Here is a 10,582-nt window from a genome sequence, read left to right on the forward strand (position 1 = left end):
CAGGTTCCTTCCTTCAAGGTGGTTGAACTTGGTTAATGTAATGAATGTGTTTGTTGAATGCGTAAGCAAATTGGTGGAAATTGCTTAATGTAATGAATGTTGAATGTGAATGACAAAAGCTACAAATGATAAGCGTTGAAAATGATAAGCGGGAAGAATAAAGAGTAAAATCATTTATGACACCCAATGTGGGAATCGAACCCACTACAGGAAACTGGCTCGGGTTGACATTGCCATTAAGAATGAATGGGGGATTTTAAGAGACAAATTCGCCAATTACACAAAAAACGCTAAATGTTATGACATTTAATGGTAGCAAGCGTGACATGAATTTTTGGAACGTGTGAAAGTTTGAATGGGGTGAATGATCAGAAAATTTAAACTCTTCCCAATGAAAAGCCCAACTGCACCCCATCCAACCCCTAACTGTGACCGAAAACAATGTAGGCAAATGGACAGCATTGGCAAAATAAAATTTATTTGCAAATTTCCACCACTTCACCCTCCGAATAAATGAGTTTCAATTGGAGTCCATCTTCTGGTAATTTTGGTGGCTCAACGAAAGTCTTGGTCCATACACTCAAGGCAATTGTGGTTTCGACCCCCTCCCCATCCACCAACTTGACCTCCTCCTCCTCCTCCATCATTAGCCCAATAGCCACCAAGCTTACAGTTGTATTGTAGCCCTAGGGAATAAAAACCCAATTAGGTATACTCAGGTGAAAACTGAGAACAATTATATAACTCAAAAGTCACAAATAATTCCATAAAGTTAAAGGTCAATTCATCACAGTCACATCACATGCAATTACTAATTCATAAAATCCTTCCATTATCTGTACCGTTTTGTCCCCACCAGGGGGGTTGTTTGTAGACATGCTGGTCACAATTCAACAGCCTTTGTTGTAAAGTTGTAAAATTTGAACGAGATTGTATGGAAAGCCGGCATTTGTAGTATTCTACGCGTTCATTCAAAACAACCTAGTAAACTGATGATATTCCTTTTCCGTTTTACAGCCTTTTCTTTACTCACCGATATCTTTGAATACTGGGTCGTATTGAGGGACAGGCCGAAATCATTTGTCACGGCACTAAGGAGCGAGAACGTGTAGAAGGCCCCAACCTTGATCGGGGTCAAGGTCGCCTCCCTCCACACGGCCACTCTTACGACCGCTTCGTTCTGCAATAGTTTAAAACCAAATATTAATTCAGTATGCATGCGTGAAGTGCAATAACAGTAAAGCGACTTGTTTAACTGGGTTAGTTGTTTTAGGAACACGATGCTCACTGGCACCAACCGAGCCCCGCGCACAGACACTATTCTGCTTGGCTGTTTCTAATTTGGAACAAAGACATACCATTGCGTTATCCTGCAATGTTTAATGCAAGAAAACAATTTTTTGTATTTTTAGTAGTTCTAAATAGATATTTAACATGCACGTGCGTGTAAATTAAACTTACACTTTCAACCTGTCCCTGAACGTTTACCAGCCCCTCAGGAGGGTTTCTGATAACCTCGCTGAGGGGCATTGGCAACGACGGGGGGAAAATGAGGTGGAGTGCCTCAGCCCTCAAGGCATCGCTGCACTGCACCTTCGCCCCACGTATATTCTGCTGCTCTTTTGACATAGCAGCACGTTGGGATTTATTGCCTCCGCCATGAAATGGGCGAAAACGTAACTGTTGACCTCTGTGACTCTGCTAGCCAGATGACTGAAAAGAGTCCTCTTAAAAGGGGTCTTACCATCACAGAGGGCAACAGTTACGTTTTCATAATGCCCATCCATTTCACAGGTCGAATGTCGCGCCGCGTCCACCACATTTTGATTACTTTTCTGTTCATGCTGAAAGAGAAAGTGCCAAACAATAAAAATTACGAATTTTTCGGATCTTTTTTTTGTATACACATTTCCATTTCATTCCAAGCCTGTGAAGAAAATTTCAAAAAATGTGCAAAGTTCTTGTCAATCTGGCGAACGCATGTCCCACTGCAGCATTTAGCGATAAGGCGAAGCACTTTACCTTCACTCGGACAAATTGCAAAACGGATGACCGAAAGCGGCCAAAGCAACTTGGAATGTTGCTTGTATTTGCATAAAATAAATAAACAAACTAGGCACATCACAAATTTGAAGTTGGAGGGGAGATACCTGAGAAACCACTTACCTCTGTCTTCAGGTTTGCTGTAACGAAGGCAGCTTGGCTTCTCCACCCGCTTTAATGCGTGGTGGAGTAAAAAAAAAGCAGTTTGGGCATAGCGTCACAACTTCATTAGTTACACAGATGGATAAATAGATCTTTATTGTCACATGTACAACAAAATTAAAAATGCCAAACAATCAGTGCATCTGCTAAAATAGTTTAAAAAAAAAAAAAGCTAAAAGTTTATAGAAACTAAACACAACACAAAAGCTCCAGCTCTGTGGCCTAGTGGTAGTGTCCACCCTGAAACTGGAAGGTTATGAGTTCAAAACCCAGCCAGGTCATACCAAAGACTAATAAAATGGGACCCATTGCCGTAAATAATCACAGCTGTCAGGCTTTGATTATTTATTTCCTTTTTATTTCCTTCGTTGCCAACAGCTCCAAGAACAAAAGACGCCTCACGATGAGGGAAAAAGCGCAAAAACAAAAGCGCCTCAACATGAGGGAAAAAGGGCATAAACAAAAGCTCCTCAACACGAGGGAAAAAAGGGCTGAGAACAGCAAACAAAAAGCGCCTCAAACTGAGGGAAAAATAAAGGCAAAGTCTCACGGGCAAAGCAGGGAGGTCAAGTGGACGGCCGTGCAGAGGAAGGACCCGTGATCTGTACAAAATAAAACAGGAAGTGATAACGCGAGGGGCAGGACAAAACAAAACAATCTACAAAACCCGACAGCATGACAACAGCAATGTGAATAAAATCCGGAAGTAGGAAACGAAGTCAACTCGCTTGTTTTTTTTCGGACACCACAATAAACCGTCAAGACATCAAATGTTTTACTGATTCAATACATAATAAACATAAAAAAAATTACCTACAAGAATAAAATGAATAAAATGGATTTGATTTAAATGTGTTCAAATTCACATTTTAAATAGTGAAAACACAAAACATGATAAATCAAACCAAGTTGGTGATTTTTGGGGGCAAAAAAAGTGATTTATTCTTTCCAGCTGAATGAAAGATAGTAGTGGGATAACGTACCGTAAATTTCGGACTATAAGCCGGGACTTTTTTCTCAAATTTTGAACCCTGCGGCTTATAGTCCGGTGCGGCTTATATAGGAGTTTTTCCGTGATTTTTGTGATGACTTGATCACTTTTATACACTCGTAAAATGGCTGTGGACTGCTGTTGTGCGGCACCGCTTTGCTGGGCGGAGGATATATGGACACTGTCACTGGGGAGAAAAGTGGTGTGTTGATCGCATGTCCATCCGCCAGGCAAATAGTGCCGTATATTCACACAAAGAAGAGACAGAACGAGATCAAGACAGACATTACTGAAAGGAAGCTTTTATACACAAACTCTCATTATGGGGGACAAAAGAAATGCATATGATGCCGCTTTTAAGCTAAAGGCAGTCGATGTTGATGACATTGTGTTGAGTCACCCTTTTCTTTATTTCGTGGTCGCGTCTACTCTGGAGCTCTACGTGTCGCTCGCTAGTTTAATGCTAGAAGAAATGCATAAAACCGACGAAGAAAGAGATACTGAGAAAGTGTGTGGCAAAGGATAACTAACGCTATTCCAATCGGAAGACTTCGATGGTTTCAATGCACAGGAGGAAGATGAAGACGAAGCTCTTTTTTTTGCTTGTATGCTTTTTTAATCAGCCCTGTTAGTGCTGTGCTACCGTGTTGCTGCTGTGTTACCGCCGCGTCTCAGTGACTTTTACCGGTATGTTATATTTAATCAAACCCTATTAGTGCTGTGTTACTTCCGTGTTGCTGCGGTATTACTGCTGCGTCACAGGCAGTGTTTGGAAAGAAATGTTAAGGTATGTTATTAAAACTTTAAAAAAGCTCTCTGTGTCCAGTCTTATACTCAAGAGCGACTTATATGTTAAATTACATAAGATGAGCTCTTGTTTTGTGAAATATATTATTGTTTGATATATAGTTTATATATTGTTATATGGGCCTGTGGAATAATTTGAACTGCAACTGACGCCAAGTCCGATGTAAGCGGCACGCCGCACACGCAGCGTAGTTTACATAAAGGACGACGAATTTGATCGATGGATTCAATGATTTGGAGTGACACAGATGGTTTGATAAACGTAGTATTTATGTTATAGTTATTTGAATACCTGTTAATGTTACATCAGGCCCGTTCTCAGCTCCTCGTTTGTACAAACCGGATTCGGTTGAAGTCGGGAAATTGTGTAAAATGTAAATAAACCCAAAATACAATGATTTGAAAAGCACATAAGCGCCACGGCCGGAAACCAAGACTGAATGACCGTGCCCTTCGATCCCTCAGACGGCACTGCCTTAAAAACCGACATGAGTGCGTAAAGGATATTACCAAATGGGCTCAGGAAAACTTAAGAAAACCACTGTTAATAAATGCAGTTCATCTCTACATCAGTAAGTGCGGGTTAAAACTCTACCATGGAAAGCAAAAGGCGGTTATGAACAACATCCAGAAAGGCCGCCAGGTTCTCTGAGCCCGAGCTAATGTAAAATGGACTGATGAACAATGAATAAGTGTTTTGTGGTCTGATGAGTCCACTTTTCAAATTGTTTTTGGAAACACTGGACGTTGTGTGCTCTGGACCAAAGAGGACGCGGACCATCCGGACTGTTATCAACGCAAAGTTCAAAAGCCAACATCTGTGATGGTGTGGGGGTGCATTAGTTCCCATGGCATAGGTGACTTACATTTCTTTGAAGGCAACATAAATGCTGAAAAGTACATACAGATTTTGGAGCAACATATGCGACTTCTTTCTTCATGAATGCCGCTGCTTATTTCAGCCAGATAATGCCAAGCCGCAATCTGCACGTGTTACAACAGCGTGGCTTTGAAGTAAAAGAGTCCAGGTTCTCCCCTGACCCGCTTGCAGTCCAGACCTGTCTCCCATTGAAAATGTGTGGCGCATTATGAAGCGTAAGATACGACAGGGAAGACCCCGGACTGTTGAACAACTGAAGCGGTTCATCAAGCAAGAATGGGAAATAATTCCACATGAGAAGCTCAGAGAATTAGTCTCCTCGCTTCCAAAACGTTTGAGTGTTATTAAAAGGAAAGGTGGTATAACGAAGTGGTAAACATGGCCTTTCCCAACTTCTACTGCATGTGTTGCAGCCATGAAATTCTAAGTTAATTATTACTTGAAAAATGAAATAAAGTTTGAGTTTCAGGATTAAATATGTTATCTTTGTAGTGTATCCAACTGAATATAGGTTAAATTATTTTCAAATCATTGTATTTTGATTTTATTTACATTTTGCACAATTTTTCAACTTCAACCGAATCCAGTTTCTACATCCATTTATCTTTTTTCTTTTGTAGGGTTACAAGGGGCAGGCTCACTGGACCAGTGGGCAGCCAATTGCAAGGCACATATTGAAAGATAAAAACCCATTGTTGAATTGTGGGAGGACACCAACATACAGTGGCAAGCATTTGGTTTTCCGCCAAGAACTCTTGCGCTCGTGCATGGAAGTACTGTATTTTCTGTACTAAAAGCCGCTACTTTTTGCACAAGCTTTGAACCCTGCATTTTCTAGTCCAGTGCAGCTTACCAAGGAATTTTCCATGACCTTGATGATTTTGTATGATTTGTGCATATGTATGGAAATTAAACATTAAAACACCTTGAGCTTATTGTCCCGTGCTGCTAATATATAAACAAAACCATACTTTCCCCTAATTTTGTCTGGTGTGGCTCTTATTCGGCTGCGTTTTTTAGTCCAGAAACAGTATTCATGCATCTGTGGCCTTACGGACTTGGCTGGTGTGATTCACATTCGAATCACTCCTTGAGTGGCGCCATCAGGTGGCGAATGACGGTGATGCTCCAGGAATGCCACAGGACCCTCTGGCGCTGCAAGTGGCCCATTTAGTTCACATCCGTGTAGTGTTTGGGGAAGCCAACTTCCAAACAATCCTGAAGATTCACTTTTTGATCCAAGGATGCGCCCACCGACCTATTCTTGCCTGCAAGGTTTCCCCAGAAGTACACTGAAAAAAATTATAAGTGGGCTTTACTTGAACAGATCTAGGAAACCGATTGCCTTGAAACACTCAAGCTAATTTAGTAAATGTTTTTTAAGTGTTGATAATTCAAGAATCTCTAGAGTTAACTTATTGTTGTAACATTAAGTTAAATGTTTCCATTTCTGAATACTTATCAAGTGCTCTTAACTTCCTTATGAAAAGTGTTTACTAGAAAGTTTGTAGTACTATTTACTTGTAATCATGTGTTTGTAACTTTCTAATTTCCAGTACAGTAAACTATCATATCGGTGCTGTTTAATGGAATGTGTCTAGTACTGCATACTTGTAATAAAGTGTTGGTAACTCTCTAATTTGCAGTACTGTGAACCACCAAAACAGTAACATTTAATTGAACATTTCTATTATTCTATACTTATAACTAAGTGTAAGCAACTCTACAATTTCCAGTGCAGTAAACTAACATACCAGTAGTGTTTAAAGGAATGTTTCTACTATTGATTTCTTTTATAATTCAAGTTTTCACTTCTGAGATTACCAAGTTGATGTGACTGCACTAAGTTCTACCTTCTTATAAAATTCTAGGAAAACGATTGGCTTGAAAAAACACAGTAAAGACAACTGAAGATTTATAAGGAAGCAGATCCTTTAATACTATCCCAACCTTAACTGACAAAGCAGCAAAAAAATGAAATATGAAAAATTCTGAGTCAACACAGTAGAACGAGATAAACATAACTAAACTAAACAAAAAAAAAAAAAAACCATCAAAAATATCCCCTAATAAGAAAAGGGGTGTTAAAATGCATTAAAAAACAAAAAAACAATCAGTATTCAGAAATTAGCAAAACTGTTTAAATTAAAGTGCAGTATAATTATAGCAGGCCTCTTTTTTGAACAGGGTACCACAATGCCTGCATGATACAACTAAGCCTGTTTGAAACATCTGAACAAGAACACTAACATTTTGTCCTGAAGTGCATTTTTCAAGGTTTGAATTTTTGGTCTCAGATTTCCAACTCCCAAGTTTAGCATCACCCTCTCCACAAACTCAAAGGTGTTGCGCATCTTTTTGGGATAGTCCAGATGAAGGGCATACATAAGCCCGAATGTGAGGCAAAACGCATCAGAGAGACCGCCAGCGGTATCCATTGCCACGGTACCTTCAAGTATTATGCAGTGTGTCACAGTTGCAGGGTGAGGGCCCAACAGATCGAGTGGTTCACCTTCTGGGACAACAGTCATGATGGCAACTGGTACCTGTGACTCCACAAGATCTGGAGACTGAAAAAAAATAAAAAGCAGCCTATTCCTCTGGGCCCCACTTCAACTTGTGACCCCTCTGTTGTTGCCCTGGTGTTTTTTTTTTTTTGTTTTGTTTTTTACAGATATTTGAAAATGAATATTAACTTCCAAAAACACTGCACGGGGCTCTGCTTTATGCAGATGAACTGTATCTTTCATGTCACACTTCAATATGTATTTTTTCCAAATATTGTCCTATTGTTGAATATAAATGTTAGATCAGGTATATACACATAAAAGTCAAATGACCAAAGTTAATGAAAAGTAAATCAAAGACATGATGACACAATGACAGCTAGTACTTACATAATTGACTCTGAAGAACTCAGCCCAGTCGTCACCAAAAAAGACTGGGAGACACTTAGCGAGCTATAGCGAGCTCGATGTGCGGGGCTGACAGTCACACAGGATTGACTGTCACAAACAGGATTGCACTTCAGGAATCTGCAGATGTCCGTATTGTCTCTGCTCGACATGAACACCATATTTTCAAAGAGCCAGAAGAAAGGCCGGTCGTCACCCTCCAACTTCAGCAGCGTCAAAATGTGGTAGAATTCAAGGAAGAGCCTTCCGGTGCCATCAAACAAGCCTTTCCGTAGGGGATTGACCATGAAGAGGTCGTTGCAAGGACTTCCTCCAATCAGCAGAACAAAAGGGCCCCATTCAGCGAAGTGTTTCCTTATGATGGTGCAGACGTCGCTGACGTATTCAATCTTGCCAGCGTGCTTGATCATACCCACCGCGATGGAATCCTCACAAATCTCTTACGCAATGTAGCGTTCCATCTTGATGCCAAGGTCCTTGAGCCTGAGGTATCCTGTTGCAATACCGTCACAGAGCAACAGAACCGTCAAGGGCTTGTCTATCTGCAGCGATGGCCGGGTAATCTGTATGAGGCTCAAACTCCATGGCGCTGTTGTTGGCAGAGAAGTCTTGGACCTTGACGCTCCAGTCTGGCCTGAGTTTGAGCTTTGCCTCGCACTGTGTTGGCTGGCAAATGTAGCACCTCCACGGATCAATATCTTTCAGATCACAAAAGGTTACCTCTCCCACTAGGATCTCCACGCACTCCTTACAGAAACATGACCTCTGACCCGCCACAGCACATGGTGCAGTACGACTGGTAGCCATCTTCATCGTAGCGATGGAGTGTTTCTGTGAAGTATTTCTTGCATTTGAAACAATGACCACCTTCAAAGAATGGGTGCTGCAACAACCACATCAGGCGACCCGCAAGCCAAGCAACAATCTTCGATTTTTGTGCCTTTGTCTCGAAGCCTCTCAATTAAAGTGTCTTTTGTGTAAGTGTAGTTGCAGGAGCTTGCTCAACTCTTAAAAGCATGTTTTCTTTTCACAGGCGGCTGGTAGTCAGTGTTAGCAGAGTTATTTAAATAAAATGAGTCATACTGTGGAGACAGAGAAAACGACTACTCACTTTGGTTTGCCAGTGCCCAATTAACACATTGTTAACACCTGGATTTTATTAAGAACATTTGTCAAACAGAAATAGTAAAAGCAGTACTTCCTGTGTAGCATCCTTCAAAATAAAACTCTCAATATACAGAGCACATATACTACTAACACCCCCACTTGCTCTTAGTATATTTGTAAATACATGCAAACTAGAAATACAATGATTTTTCTCAAGGTAATGCATACACATTTCATAAACATGTAAACGTTTTATGTTTACACAAACATAATCATTCATAAACAGCTTAGTGGCCTAGTGGAAGAGTGTCCGCCCTGAGACTGGAAGGTTGTGGGTTCAAACCCCGGCCGGGTCATACCAAAGACTGTAAAAACGGGACCCATTGCCTCCCTGCTGGGCACTCAACATTAAGGGTTTGAATTGGGGGGTTAGATCACCAACTGATTCCCGAGCGCGGCACCGCTGCTGCTCACTGCTCCCCTCTCCCCCAAGGGATGGATTAAAATCACACGAGGATGGGTTAAATGCAGAGGACAAATTTCACCACACCCAGGTGTGTGTGTGACGATCATTGGGACTTTTATCTTTAATCTTTAGTCTTTAAATACCACCAAATTCATCATATGATAGAAACACATTCCATAAACAAATTTCTACTCTCCAAACATAAATGCCACAAAATTCATCAATTTGGACTTTGTTGGAGGTTTTATCACGAGATCAACCACCATATATTCTGCCATCGTTAACAGTTGATCTTACAAGGTGGTACTTTGTGTCAACATGTTTACATTGTTGTCTTTGTACAGGATTTTTAGCTAAGGCTATGGCTCCTTGATTCTCTTCATAAACCTTTGGCTGCTTGTAATGATACCCATCAACACTATCTAACAGTTGTACTAAATACATTCTTGTACAGTTGAAGCCAAGGCCATGTATTCAGCTTCACACGTTGAAAGAGCTACTGTTGCTTGTCTTTTGGTTTTCCATGAAATTAAGGGACCAAATTTGCTCAAGCTAACACAATAACCTGACGTGCCACGTCTGTCAGTATCATGTTCAGCCCAGTTTGCATTTCTGAATGCTTCCAACCCAAGTGGTTCACCATCACTCTTTTTGTAACACATCTTTTCCTTTGTGCCCTCAGTACATGTTTTATTGTAGCCCATTGTTCTATAGTTGGTTTGGAAAGGTATTGTGAAGGTTTGCTCACTACAAAGCTTAGATCTGGTCTGGTACATGTTGATAAATAGATTAAGCTGCCAACAGCCTCTCTATATTTCTTCAGCTCACTCGTTTTCAGAATAGTTAAGCTTAGGTTCACATGGTGTTGCTCATGGCTTACAATCTTGCATATCAAATCTGTCAAGTATTTTGTCAACATATCTTTTCTGTGACATTGTTATACAGTGATCAGTTTGATGAAAATCAATACCCAGAAAGATGTTCAGTTCACCCAAGTCTTTCATTCTGAATTTAGCTGTGAGCATTTCTTTTACATTCTTCATCACATTGTCATCACTGGCAACAATAATCAGGTCATCGACCCATATCACAATGACCACTTTTTGATTTTCTGTTTCTTTAGTGTACACACAATGATCAGCTGGATTCTGAATAAACAGATTGTCACACAAGAAATCATGTACCGTTTTTTTTCCGTGTATAGTGCGCAA

General features: G+C 40.6%; 1 long non-coding RNA gene and 1 pseudogene across 1 annotated transcript; both read right to left on the reverse strand.

The window, feature by feature from the left end:
• Window positions 1-461: 461 nt before the first annotated feature.
• LOC133158289 (uncharacterized) lies at window positions 462-2,801 on the reverse strand. Its single transcript, XR_009715185.1, has 3 exons — window positions 2,167-2,801; window positions 1,034-1,180; window positions 462-686 (listed from the first exon to the last, which is right to left on the reverse strand). It is a non-coding gene; the product is annotated as an uncharacterized LOC133158289 (long non-coding RNA).
• A 3,165-nt stretch (window positions 2,802-5,966) lies between these two features.
• On the reverse strand, window positions 5,967-8,866 carry LOC133158288 (DNA (cytosine-5)-methyltransferase 3C-like; annotated as a pseudogene).
• Between the last annotated feature and the right edge of the window lie 1,716 nt (window positions 8,867-10,582).

Source organism: Syngnathus typhle, linkage group LG8, assembly GCF_033458585.1.
Source record: "Syngnathus typhle isolate RoL2023-S1 ecotype Sweden linkage group LG8, RoL_Styp_1.0, whole genome shotgun sequence".
In the NCBI taxonomy this organism is placed as follows: domain Eukaryota; kingdom Metazoa; phylum Chordata; class Actinopteri; order Syngnathiformes; family Syngnathidae; genus Syngnathus; species Syngnathus typhle.